Source organism: Conger conger, unplaced genomic scaffold (genome assembly GCF_963514075.1).
Source record: "Conger conger unplaced genomic scaffold, fConCon1.1 SCAFFOLD_120, whole genome shotgun sequence".
Lineage (NCBI taxonomy): Eukaryota > Metazoa > Chordata > Actinopteri > Anguilliformes > Congridae > Conger > Conger conger.
The window spans coordinates 57232-67500 of record NW_026890316.1 but is presented as its reverse complement, the minus strand read 5'-3'; the positions used below and the strand labels follow the sequence as shown (position 1 = coordinate 67500).

The 10269-nt window shown below is 42.6% G+C and overlaps 18 non-coding genes across 18 annotated transcripts; all 18 read right to left on the bottom strand.

The window, feature by feature from the left end:
- Positions 1 to 22: 22 nt before the first annotated feature.
- Positions 23 to 141, bottom strand: LOC133119845 (5S ribosomal RNA). The gene has a single exon (XR_009706871.1). It is a non-coding gene; the product is annotated as a 5S ribosomal RNA (ribosomal RNA).
- A 139-nt stretch (positions 142 to 280) lies between these two features.
- On the bottom strand, positions 281 to 399 carry LOC133119844 (5S ribosomal RNA). The gene has a single exon (XR_009706870.1). It is a non-coding gene; the product is annotated as a 5S ribosomal RNA (ribosomal RNA).
- Positions 400 to 538: 139 nt separating this feature from the next.
- LOC133119843 (5S ribosomal RNA) lies at positions 539 to 657 on the bottom strand. The gene has a single exon (XR_009706869.1). It is a non-coding gene; the product is annotated as a 5S ribosomal RNA (ribosomal RNA).
- A 139-nt stretch (positions 658 to 796) lies between these two features.
- On the bottom strand, positions 797 to 915 carry LOC133119842 (5S ribosomal RNA). Its single transcript, XR_009706868.1, has one exon. It is a non-coding gene; the product is annotated as a 5S ribosomal RNA (ribosomal RNA).
- Positions 916 to 1054: 139 nt separating this feature from the next.
- Positions 1055 to 1173, bottom strand: LOC133119841 (5S ribosomal RNA). Its single transcript, XR_009706867.1, has one exon. It is a non-coding gene; the product is annotated as a 5S ribosomal RNA (ribosomal RNA).
- A 139-nt stretch (positions 1174 to 1312) lies between these two features.
- LOC133119840 (5S ribosomal RNA) lies at positions 1313 to 1431 on the bottom strand. Its single transcript, XR_009706866.1, has one exon. It is a non-coding gene; the product is annotated as a 5S ribosomal RNA (ribosomal RNA).
- A 137-nt stretch (positions 1432 to 1568) lies between these two features.
- Positions 1569 to 1687, bottom strand: LOC133119901 (5S ribosomal RNA). The gene has a single exon (XR_009706926.1). It is a non-coding gene; the product is annotated as a 5S ribosomal RNA (ribosomal RNA).
- Positions 1688 to 1826: 139 nt separating this feature from the next.
- Positions 1827 to 1945, bottom strand: LOC133119937 (5S ribosomal RNA). The gene has a single exon (XR_009706962.1). It is a non-coding gene; the product is annotated as a 5S ribosomal RNA (ribosomal RNA).
- Positions 1946 to 2084: 139 nt separating this feature from the next.
- On the bottom strand, positions 2085 to 2203 carry LOC133119839 (5S ribosomal RNA). The gene has a single exon (XR_009706865.1). It is a non-coding gene; the product is annotated as a 5S ribosomal RNA (ribosomal RNA).
- A 139-nt stretch (positions 2204 to 2342) lies between these two features.
- Positions 2343 to 2461, bottom strand: LOC133119936 (5S ribosomal RNA). The gene has a single exon (XR_009706961.1). It is a non-coding gene; the product is annotated as a 5S ribosomal RNA (ribosomal RNA).
- A 139-nt stretch (positions 2462 to 2600) lies between these two features.
- LOC133119838 (5S ribosomal RNA) lies at positions 2601 to 2719 on the bottom strand. Its single transcript, XR_009706864.1, has one exon. It is a non-coding gene; the product is annotated as a 5S ribosomal RNA (ribosomal RNA).
- A 139-nt stretch (positions 2720 to 2858) lies between these two features.
- On the bottom strand, positions 2859 to 2977 carry LOC133119893 (5S ribosomal RNA). Its single transcript, XR_009706918.1, has one exon. It is a non-coding gene; the product is annotated as a 5S ribosomal RNA (ribosomal RNA).
- A 139-nt stretch (positions 2978 to 3116) lies between these two features.
- LOC133119837 (5S ribosomal RNA) lies at positions 3117 to 3235 on the bottom strand. The gene has a single exon (XR_009706863.1). It is a non-coding gene; the product is annotated as a 5S ribosomal RNA (ribosomal RNA).
- A 139-nt stretch (positions 3236 to 3374) lies between these two features.
- Positions 3375 to 3493, bottom strand: LOC133119835 (5S ribosomal RNA). The gene has a single exon (XR_009706861.1). It is a non-coding gene; the product is annotated as a 5S ribosomal RNA (ribosomal RNA).
- A 5806-nt stretch (positions 3494 to 9299) lies between these two features.
- On the bottom strand, positions 9300 to 9418 carry LOC133119834 (5S ribosomal RNA). The gene has a single exon (XR_009706860.1). It is a non-coding gene; the product is annotated as a 5S ribosomal RNA (ribosomal RNA).
- A 139-nt stretch (positions 9419 to 9557) lies between these two features.
- LOC133119900 (5S ribosomal RNA) lies at positions 9558 to 9676 on the bottom strand. Its single transcript, XR_009706925.1, has one exon. It is a non-coding gene; the product is annotated as a 5S ribosomal RNA (ribosomal RNA).
- A 139-nt stretch (positions 9677 to 9815) lies between these two features.
- On the bottom strand, positions 9816 to 9934 carry LOC133119935 (5S ribosomal RNA). The gene has a single exon (XR_009706960.1). It is a non-coding gene; the product is annotated as a 5S ribosomal RNA (ribosomal RNA).
- A 139-nt stretch (positions 9935 to 10073) lies between these two features.
- LOC133119833 (5S ribosomal RNA) lies at positions 10074 to 10192 on the bottom strand. Its single transcript, XR_009706859.1, has one exon. It is a non-coding gene; the product is annotated as a 5S ribosomal RNA (ribosomal RNA).
- Between the last annotated feature and the right edge of the window lie 77 nt (positions 10193 to 10269).

Genomic DNA, 10269 nt, shown 5'->3' with positions numbered 1-10269 from the left:
TACATTGATTTCGCTGGTAAAATGCTCACAGCACCTGGTATTCCCAGGCGGTCTCCCATCCAAGTACTAACCAGGCCCGACGTTGCTTAGCTTCCGAGATCAGACGAGATCGGGCGTTCTCAGCGCGGTGTGGCCGTAAGCGAAGACCCGGCAGTCAGCGAGAGCTCTCATGAATAAACGCCTAGAAACTAACTTTGTATAATTCTTTTTTAAGGAAGTAAGGTCGTTATTTCAAACAATGTCCAAAATACGATAATTTACATTGATTTCGCTGGTAAAATGCTCACAGCACCTGGTATTCCCAGGCGGTCTCCCATCCAAGTACTAACCAGGCCCGACGTTGCTTAGCTTCCGAGATCAGACGAGATCGGGCGTTCTCAGCGCGGTGTGGCCGTAAGCGAAGACCCGGCAGTCAGCGAGAGCTCTCATGAATAAACGCCTAGAAACTAACTTTGTATAATTCTTTTTTAAGGAAGTAAGGTCGTTATTTCAAACAATGTCCAAAATACGATAATGTACATTGATTTCGCTGGTAAAATGCTCACAGCACCTGGTATTCCCAGGCGGTCTCCCATCCAAGTACTAACCAGGCCCGACGTTGCTTAGCTTCCGAGATCAGACGAGATCGGGCGTTCTCAGCGCGGTGTGGCCGTAAGCGAAGACCCGGCAGTCAGCGAGAGCTCTCATGAATAAACGCCTAGAAACTAACTTTGTATAATTCTTTTTTAAGGAAGTAAGGTCGTTATTTCAAACAATGTCCAAAATACGATAATGTACATTGATTTCGCTGGTAAAATGCTCACAGCACCTGGTATTCCCAGGCGGTCTCCCATCCAAGTACTAACCAGGCCCGACGTTGCTTAGCTTCCGAGATCAGACGAGATCGGGCGTTCTCAGCGCGGTGTGGCCGTAAGCGAAGACCCGGCAGTCAGCGAGAGCTCTCATGAATAAACGCCTAGAAACTAACTTTGTATAATTCTTTTTTAAGGAAGTAAGGTCGTTATTTCAAACAATGTCCAAAATACGATAATTTACATTGATTTCGCTGGTAAAATGCTCACAGCACCTGGTATTCCCAGGCGGTCTCCCATCCAAGTACTAACCAGGCCCGACGTTGCTTAGCTTCCGAGATCAGACGAGATCGGGCGTTCTCAGCGCGGTGTGGCCGTAAGCGAAGACCCGGCAGTCAGCGAGAGCTCTCATGAATAAACGCCTAGAAACTAACTTTGTATAATTCTTTTTTAAGGAAGTAAGGTCGTTATTTCAAACAATGTCCAAAATACGATAATTTACATTGATTTCGCTGGTAAAATGCTCACAGCACCTGGTATTCCCAGGCGGTCTCCCATCCAAGTACTAACCAGGCCCGACGTTGCTTAGCTTCCGAGATCAGACGAGATCGGGCGTTCTCAGCGCGGTGTGGCCGTAAGCGAAGACCCGGCAGTCAGCGAGAGCTCTCATGAATAAACGCCTAGAAACTAAATTTGTATAATTCTTTTTTAAGGAAGTAAGGTCGTTTTCAAACAATGTCCAAAATACGATAATTTACATTGATTTCGCTGGTAAAATGCTCACAGCACCTGGTATTCCCAGGCGGTCTCCCATCCAAGTACTAACCAGGCCCGACGTTGCTTAGCTTCCAAGATCAGACGAGATCGGGCGTTCTCAGCGCGGTGTGGCCGTAAGCGAAGACCCGGCAGTCAGCGAGAGCTCTCATGAATAAACGCCTAGAAACTAACTTTGTATAATTCTTTTTTAAGGAAGTAAGGTCGTTATTTCAAACAATGTCCAAAATACGATAATTTACATTGATTTCGCTGGTAAAATGCTCACAGCACCGGGTATTCCCAGGCGGTCTCCCATCCAAGTACTAACCAGGCCCGACGTTGCTTAGCTTCCGAGATCAGACGAGATCGGGCGTTCTGAGCGCGGTGTGGCCGTAAGCGAAGACCCGGCAGTCAGCGAGAGCTCTCATGAATAAACGCCTAGAAACTAAATTTGTATAATTCTTTTTTAAGGAAGTAAGGTCGTTATTTCAAACAATGTCCAAAATACGATAATTTACATTGATTTCGCTGGTAAAATGCTCACAGCACCTGGTATTCCCAGGCGGTCTCCCATCCAAGTACTAACCAGGCCCGACGTTGCTTAGCTTCCGAGATCAGACGAGATCGGGCGTTCTCAGCGCGGTGTGGCCGTAAGCGAAGACCCGGCAGTCAGCGAGAGCTCTCATGAATAAACGCCTAGAAACTAACTTTGTATAATTCTTTTTTAAGGAAGTAAGGTCGTTATTTCAAACAATGTCCAAAATACGATAATTTACATTGATTTCGCTGGTAAAATGCTCACAGCACCGGGTATTCCCAGGCGGTCTCCCATCCAAGTACTAACCAGGCCCGACGTTGCTTAGCTTCCGAGATCAGACGAGATCGGGCGTTCTGAGCGCGGTGTGGCCGTAAGCGAAGACCCGGCAGTCAGCGAGAGCTCTCATGAATAAACGCCTAGAAACTAAATTTGTATAATTCTTTTTTAAGGAAGTAAGGTCGTTATTTCAAACAATGTCCAAAATACGATAATTTACATTGATTTCGCTGGTAAAATGCTCACAGCACCTGGTATTCCCAGGCGGTCTCCCATCCAAGTACTAACCAGGCCCGACGTTGCTTAGCTTCCGAGATCAGACGAGATCGGGCGTTCTCAGCGCGGTGTGGCCGTAAGCGAAGACCCGGCAGTCAGCGAGAGCTCTCATGAATAAACGCCTAGAAACTAACTTTGTATAATTCTTTTTTAAGGAAGTAAGGTCGTTATTTCAAACAATGTCCAAAATACGATAATTTACATTGATTTCGCTGGTAAAATGCTCACAGCACCTGTTATTCCCAGGCGGTCTCCCATCCAAGTACTAACCAGGCCCGACGTTGCTTAGCTTCCGAGATCAGACGAGATCGGGCGTTCTCAGCGCGGTGTGGCCGTAAGCGAAGACCCGGCAGTCAGCGAGAGCTCTCATGAATAAACGCCTAGAAACTAACTTTGTATAATTCTTTTTTAAGGAAGTAAGGTCGTTATTTCAAACAATGTCCAAAATACGATAATTTACATTGATTTCGCTGGTAAAATGCTCACAGCACCTGGTATTCCCAGGCGGTCTCCCATCCAAGTACTAACCAGGCCCGACGTTGCTTAGCTTCCGAGATCAGACGAGATCGGGCGTTCTCAGCGCGGTGTGGCCGTAAGCGAAGACCCGGCAGTCAGCGAGAGCTCTCATGAATAAACGCCTAGAAACTAACTTTGTATAATTCTTTTTTAAGGAAGTAAGGTCGTTATTTCAAACAATGTCCAAAATACGATAATTTACATTGATTTCGCTGGTAAAATGCTCACAGCACCTGGTATTCCCAGGCGGTCTCCCATCCAAGTACTAACCAGGCCCGACGTTGCTTAGCTTCCGAGATCAGACGAGATCGGGCGTTCTCAGCGCGGTGTGGCCGTAAGCGAAGACCCGGCAGTCAGCGAGAGCTCTCATGAATAAACGCCTAGAAACTAACTTTGTATAATTCTTTTTTAAGGAAGTAAGGTCGTTATTTCAAACAATGTCCAAAATACGATAATGTACATTGATTTCGCTGGTAAAATGCTCACAGCACCTGGTATTCCCAGGCTGTCTCCCATCCAAGTACTAACCAGGCCCGACGTTGCTTAGCTTCCGAGATCAGACGAGATCGGGCGTTCTTTTTTTTTTTTTTTTTATAAAAATTTTATTTTCCATATTTACATTTTACATTTTAAAAACTTTTAGGACAAAACAAACAAAAAGAATAATTTCACATTATACATCATATACATCATACATACTTCATTTTTCTATTATATCCATTATATACAGTTCATATCTGATGTTTATCCAATAAACTATTTACAAACCAAAATTTTAATAAATCATAATCCATACTACTTTAGAAATTAAATTGTATTTTCCCTTCATTAGTCACTGTCACAAAGTTACTGCCCTCAACAAACCATTCCGCAAAATCAATTTGTCCATATTCATACAACAATTTTATGTTTCTTTTTACCATTGATTCAAACAAGACCCATGCGCTGATTTTTTTCCCTTCAAAATGCGCCATATTTCTTCTTGAAATAATTGCGTATCTTGCATGACTCAGTACGTAGTTCAGTAGATTCATATTGCCTTTCTTTTTCCTTTTTTTCCACACACCAAACAAAATCAGTTTCCTCCATTCAAAGCGTCCAAAACATAATTCCACCCAATTTTTCACCAAACATTTTCTCAAATCAGAGTAAAAACTTTTCAGGTCCTCACATTCCAACATCATATGCAACAGAGTTTCTGGTTGTTCATTGCATACATCACATTCCCTTTTATTATTTTTATCAATTTGATGTAAAACTATATTTGTATATACTCTGTTGTGTCTTATTTTAAAATCATTATTTTCACATTCACTTCCGTTGTATTTGACATTCAAATTATCCCACATTTCTTTATGGTTTAAGTCTGGAAATATTCCTCCCCAAAATTTTCCAGACGTTGGCTCTTTAATTTCATTCTCTGTCATTACTTTGTATATATGTTTAACTTTCATTGTTTTTAGTTCCATTCTCATTGTATTCCCTTCGACAGTCAACTCAGGAAACTTTACCGATTCTTCTTTTCTTTTTCCAATCCCGTCATTTATTAATTTTACCCACTCTCTGGGTATACTCTCTTTTATTTTCATAAAAACATTTTTCACAGTTCCAAATCTTATTTCTTCGTTATACTCACGTACGGTGTCAAATATCGCCTGTACAGGTAAAAACCCCGGTTTCACTTCGTACATGTACTCTTTCACCTGTCCTAAACCTGCACCAATAAAAGCCTTATTGTACAGTATATTGCCATCATTCATCACTTTCTGGTTAAGAAAAACCGGGTGATTTAAAACCGTATCCACCTCTTCACATCCGTACTTTGCCTTTTTAATTATTCCCGCCCATGCTTCGAACACCTCCTTGTAAAAATTGGGAATATTCTCCGTTAGTGTTTTTTTAAAACTCATGAGTAAGCCATAGTCCTTACACCCTCCACTTTGGTCTAGAAAATCTTTAAAAAAGTTCTTCCAACCATACTCAACCGTTCCAAACAGGTATTTTTGAATGGTCTTTATTCTTATGGCCTTCTTCTTTAGTTTCAGATCTATCAATCTTAATCCCCCCATTTTGTGTTCAGCCATTAGGGTTTTGTGTGATATTTTCACCCCTTTCCCATCCCATAAAAAGTTTGTCATTATTCCATTTATTTCATTTGTTACCCATTCTGGCATGTCAAGTACTCCTAATGCGTATATAAGCTTTGATGTCATCAATGTGTTACACACAATTACTTTCCCTTTTAGATGTAGGCCCCTTTGTTTCCAAAAGTTCAGTGTTTGCTTTATTTTATTCACACACCCTGTCCACGTCAAATCCCTAGCCTCCTTTTCGTTGCTTCCTATATTTATGCCCAAGATCTTAATAAAATCTTTTGCAATTTTAAAATCTATTCCACATCCCTTTCTTTCAACTCTACCTACATACATCATTTTGGATTTATTTACATTTATTTTTGCCCCCGATGCTCTACCATAAGTATGCATCAGTTCCATGATCCGTTTGACACTATCTTCATCTTTCACAGTGAAGGTAGTGTCATCCGCATACTGATAAACAAGGCTACAGCCTCCACTCGGTATGCTTACCCCTCTTATCCCTCCGTCACTTTTCACCAGGTCTGCCAGCGGTTCTGCAGAGATACAATATAGTAACGCAGATAGGGGACAGCCTTGCCTCACCGATCTTTCTAATGGGAAAGTATCCGTTAAAACTCCGTTACATTTCACACAGCTTTTAGCATTTCTATATAAAAGCTCTATCCAAGTCACCATTCTTTTCCCAAAACCATATTTTCTCATTGTTTCTGTTAAATATTCATGTTCCACCCTGTCAAAGGCTTTGTTCAGATCAACTGCCAACACAATGCCACCTTCGTTGTTGTTTGTATTCATATATTTCACCACATCTCTTATTGAACAGCTGATGTCTGCTATGTCTCTTCCTGGGACACTGTATGTTTGTGTTGGGGCGATTATGCTCCCCAGCACCCCTTTTAACCTGTTCGCCAATACCTTCGCCACTATTTTGTAGTCACTATTCAGCAGGCTTATAGGCCGGTAATTTTCTAGCCTATGCCTGCTTCCTTGATTTTTATAAATTATAGTTATGACTCCTGTTGCCATTGACTCCGGGACCACCTCCTTATCCTCCATGTATCTGAATACGTCCAGTAAAATTGGCGCTAGGATATCAACAAACGTTTTGTAAAAATCGTTCGGCAAACCATCTAATCCCGGGCTTTTACGGGCTTGGGCGCTCATTATTGCGGTTTTAATTTCATCCACTTCAATTGTTTTGTCACAATCCTCACTCTCTCCCTCAGATATTCTCATTCTTACCTTCTCTAATACTCTCTCCCTACTCTCCTTGTCACTGCCAGTTTTTTTAAAAAGGTTTTTATAAAAGGCCTCAACAATCTCTAGGACACCTACAAGATCATTAACTTTCTCACCCTTTTCATCTTCTAGTTCTTCAATTCTGTTTTTCGTTTGCCGCTTTTTTTCCATACCAAGGAAGAAGGAAGTACACTTCTCCCCTTCTATCACATTCTTTGCCTTACTCCTCATTATAGCCCCCATACATCTTCTCTCCTCATGCGTCTGCAGCTCCGCCCTTAATTTAACATATTCTTCTATGTTATAGTCATTTTCATCCTCTGACCTCTCCATCTCTCTTAGCATTCTCTCTCTAAGTTCCTTTTCCTTTATCTTTTCTTTAAAATTCCTATGCTTTGCATATCTTATACTTACTTTTTTAATTTTAGCTTTAAGGGCCTCCCACCATAGGCCAATGTCTATGCCTTTTACTTCATTTTCAAGTTCCTCTCTAATGCACTTATCAATTATTTCTCTATACCCTCTCTCTTTTAATAGGCATACATTTAGACACCACGTCCCGCCTTTTTGTTTCTCTTGCCCTACACCTATCATTACTGACAGCACAGCGTGATCGCTAATCGTTGTAAATTCATATTGCGCGTTTTTAAAATCATTTACACTACTGTCTTTTATCAGGCATAAATCAATCCTGCTTTGTTTTAATTCACCCATCACCACCTGCCTTCTCGAAAAAACTTTTTTCGCTGGGTTTTCTAATCTCCACACATCCATCAGTCTATTATCTGTCATAATGCTATATAATTCTCGACGTGACGTGTCCCATTTAAAATTGGCACATCGCGAAGCATCCAGCCTACTACACCACACATTGAAATCCCCAATTACAATACAGTTTCCTACACATAGAGGTTTTAATTGTTTAAAAAATTCTCTTCTCTCTGCCTCTATATTTGGCGCATATATATTAATCAGTTTGTACTCTTTATCTTGGTATTCAAAGTCAATTACGATAACCCGCCCGCTCGTATCACTATATGTTTTTTTGATGTTTCGCACTAAGCCATTTTTTATTAAGATAGCAACCCCACACGACCGTTCGCTACCATTGTTTGCAAAAATCATTCCGTCCCATCTTTTCCCCATTTCATCCACTTTGCTGTCATCCCAATTCGTTTCTTGTAAACACATTATCTCAGAGTTACAGACAGTTTTTGTTTGTTCAAACTTTGTCATGTTCCTTACACCGTTTACATTTAGTGATGTTATTTTAACCATTGTTACAAGACAGTTCATGAAATAACATCTATAATTGAAAAGCTTTTTTCTTTACCTTTCCCCCCTTGTCTCGTCCTTTCCCGTATTTCCCAGTCGTGTCCAGTCCTCTTTTCCTCGCAGCCAGAACCTGCGCCGTTAAAACTCTCGCCTCCTCGTCCGTGTCTGTCAGGCTGTCCATGTCCTGGCTCTCCGGCATTGCGTCGTCCGTTATTTCCTTCTTCTCTTCGTTTTCCTTCTCCTTTTCCCCTTCCACTGCCTCTTTCTCTTCTTTTTTCCCCACCGCGGGAGCCGCTCTCGCCGTCTTTCCGCGCGTCTCGGTCTCTCGCCGCCCTCCACTCCTCTCCCGTACAGACTCTCGGACCCTTCGTTCTCCCACTTCTCTCTCCACGACAGCAGTCTCTCCGTCTTCCTCCTCCTCCTCCATCTCCCCCTCGATCTGAGAGGAGTCTTCCTCATTTTCTTCCTCTCTTTCCGCGCATCCGCATTCGCTTTTTTTTCCAAAGCAAATTTCACATAGGTTTATGCACTCTCGTGCATAGTGTCCCTGTCTTCCACATTTAAAGCATTTAAAATCCGGACATTCTCTCAGTATGTGCCCCGGCTGCACACATAGCCTGCACACCTTTAGCTGCCTGTCGTGTATAACTCGGAAGAACTGTAGCCCTTCCATGGTCTCAAACTTTGTTGAGTACGGCAGTGATTTTACCGACTCATTGAATTTTACTCTCAGAAATCTTGTGCCGTCCGCGATATCCGTTCCCGGCCACATCCTTCTCTTAATCGGCGATAGCGCCCTTACTCCCCATTCGGTTAACTTGTTTACGATTTCTTTGTCTTCGATGTAAGTGGGCAGATTTAGGAAGGAGACCATCAACTCATCGTTGACTATCTCCCTGGCCATGATTCTACAGTTTTTAATTTTAAAACCGTCCATCAGCCTTTCTTTCCCTTTCACATTATTCATCGTTATTTCATACTTTTTCGCCGCTTTAAAACGACACCCGATCACGTTCCCACATACATCTCTCGTTGCTCTTAATAATTCCATCATGGATATCATCTCTTCTCCTTCTATTTCAACACTCAAGGTAAGAGCTTTGTCAAATATTCTCACCGGTGTCTCCGTCTTTCCTTCCTTCGTGTTCGTATTTTTTCTTGCTGCCGTCTTCGATTTATCCGTCTCCATTTTCTTCGCTTTTGTTCCCCCAAACAGCAAAGCTGTCGGGGGGGAGCGAACCAACCGTAGGCAATATGTATTTATTGAAAGTTTTGCGATTTCCCAACTTTTTCTGCAAAAACAAACGCAGCTGACCAAACAATTCGCAGCTTCGCGCGTCTCCAATCACTTCCGGTCTCACGAGATCTGGCGTTCTCGCGGTGTGGCCGTAAGCGAAGACCCGGCAGTCAGCGAGAGCTCTCATGAATAAACGCCTAGAAACTAACTTTGTATAATTCTTTTTTAAGGAAGTAAGGTCGTTATTTCAAACAATGTCCAAAATACGATAATTTACATTGATTTCGCTGGTAAAATGCTCACAGCACCTGGTATTCCCAGGCGGTCTCCCATCCAAGTACTAACCAGGCCCGACGTTGCTTAGCTTCCGAGATCAGACGAGATCGGGCGTTCTCAGCGCGGTGTGGCCGTAAGCGAAGACCCGGCAGTCAGCGAGAGCTCTCATGAATAAACGCCTAGAAACTAAATTTGTATAATTCTTTTTTAAGGAAGTAAGGTCGTTATTTCAAACAATGTCCAAAATACGATAATTTACATTGATTTCGCTGGTAAAATGCTCACAGCACCTGGTATTCCCAGGCGGTCTCCCATCCAAGTACTAACCAGGCCCGACGTTGCTTAGCTTCCAAGATCAGACGAGATCGGGCGTTCTCAGCGCGGTGTGGCCGTAAGCGAAGACCCGGCAGTCAGCGAGAGCTCTCATGAATAAACGCCTAGAAACTAACTTTGTATAATTCTTTTTTAAGGAAGTAAGGTCGTTATTTCAAACAATGTCCAAAATACGATAATTTACATTGATTTCGCTGGTAAAATGCTCACAGCACCGGGTATTCCCAGGCGGTCTCCCATCCAAGTACTAACCAGGCCCGACGTTGCTTAGCTTCCGAGATCAGACGAGATCGGGCGTTCTGAGCGCGGTGTGGCCGTAAGCGAAGACCCGGCAGTCAGCGAGAGCTCTCATGAATAAACGCCTAGAAACTAAATTTGTATAATTCTTTTTTAAGGAAGTAAGGTCGTTATTTCAAACAATGTCCAAAATACGATAATTTACATTGATTTCGCTGGTAAAATGCTCACAGCACCTGGTATTCCCAGGCGGTCTCCCATCCAAGTACTAACCAGGCCCGACGTTGCTTAGCTTCCGAGATCAGACGAGATCGGGCGTTCTCAGCGCGGTGTGGCCGTAAGCGAAGACCCGGCAGTCAGCGAGAGCTCTCATGAATAAACGCCTAGAAACTAACTTTGTATAATTCTTTTTTAAGGAAG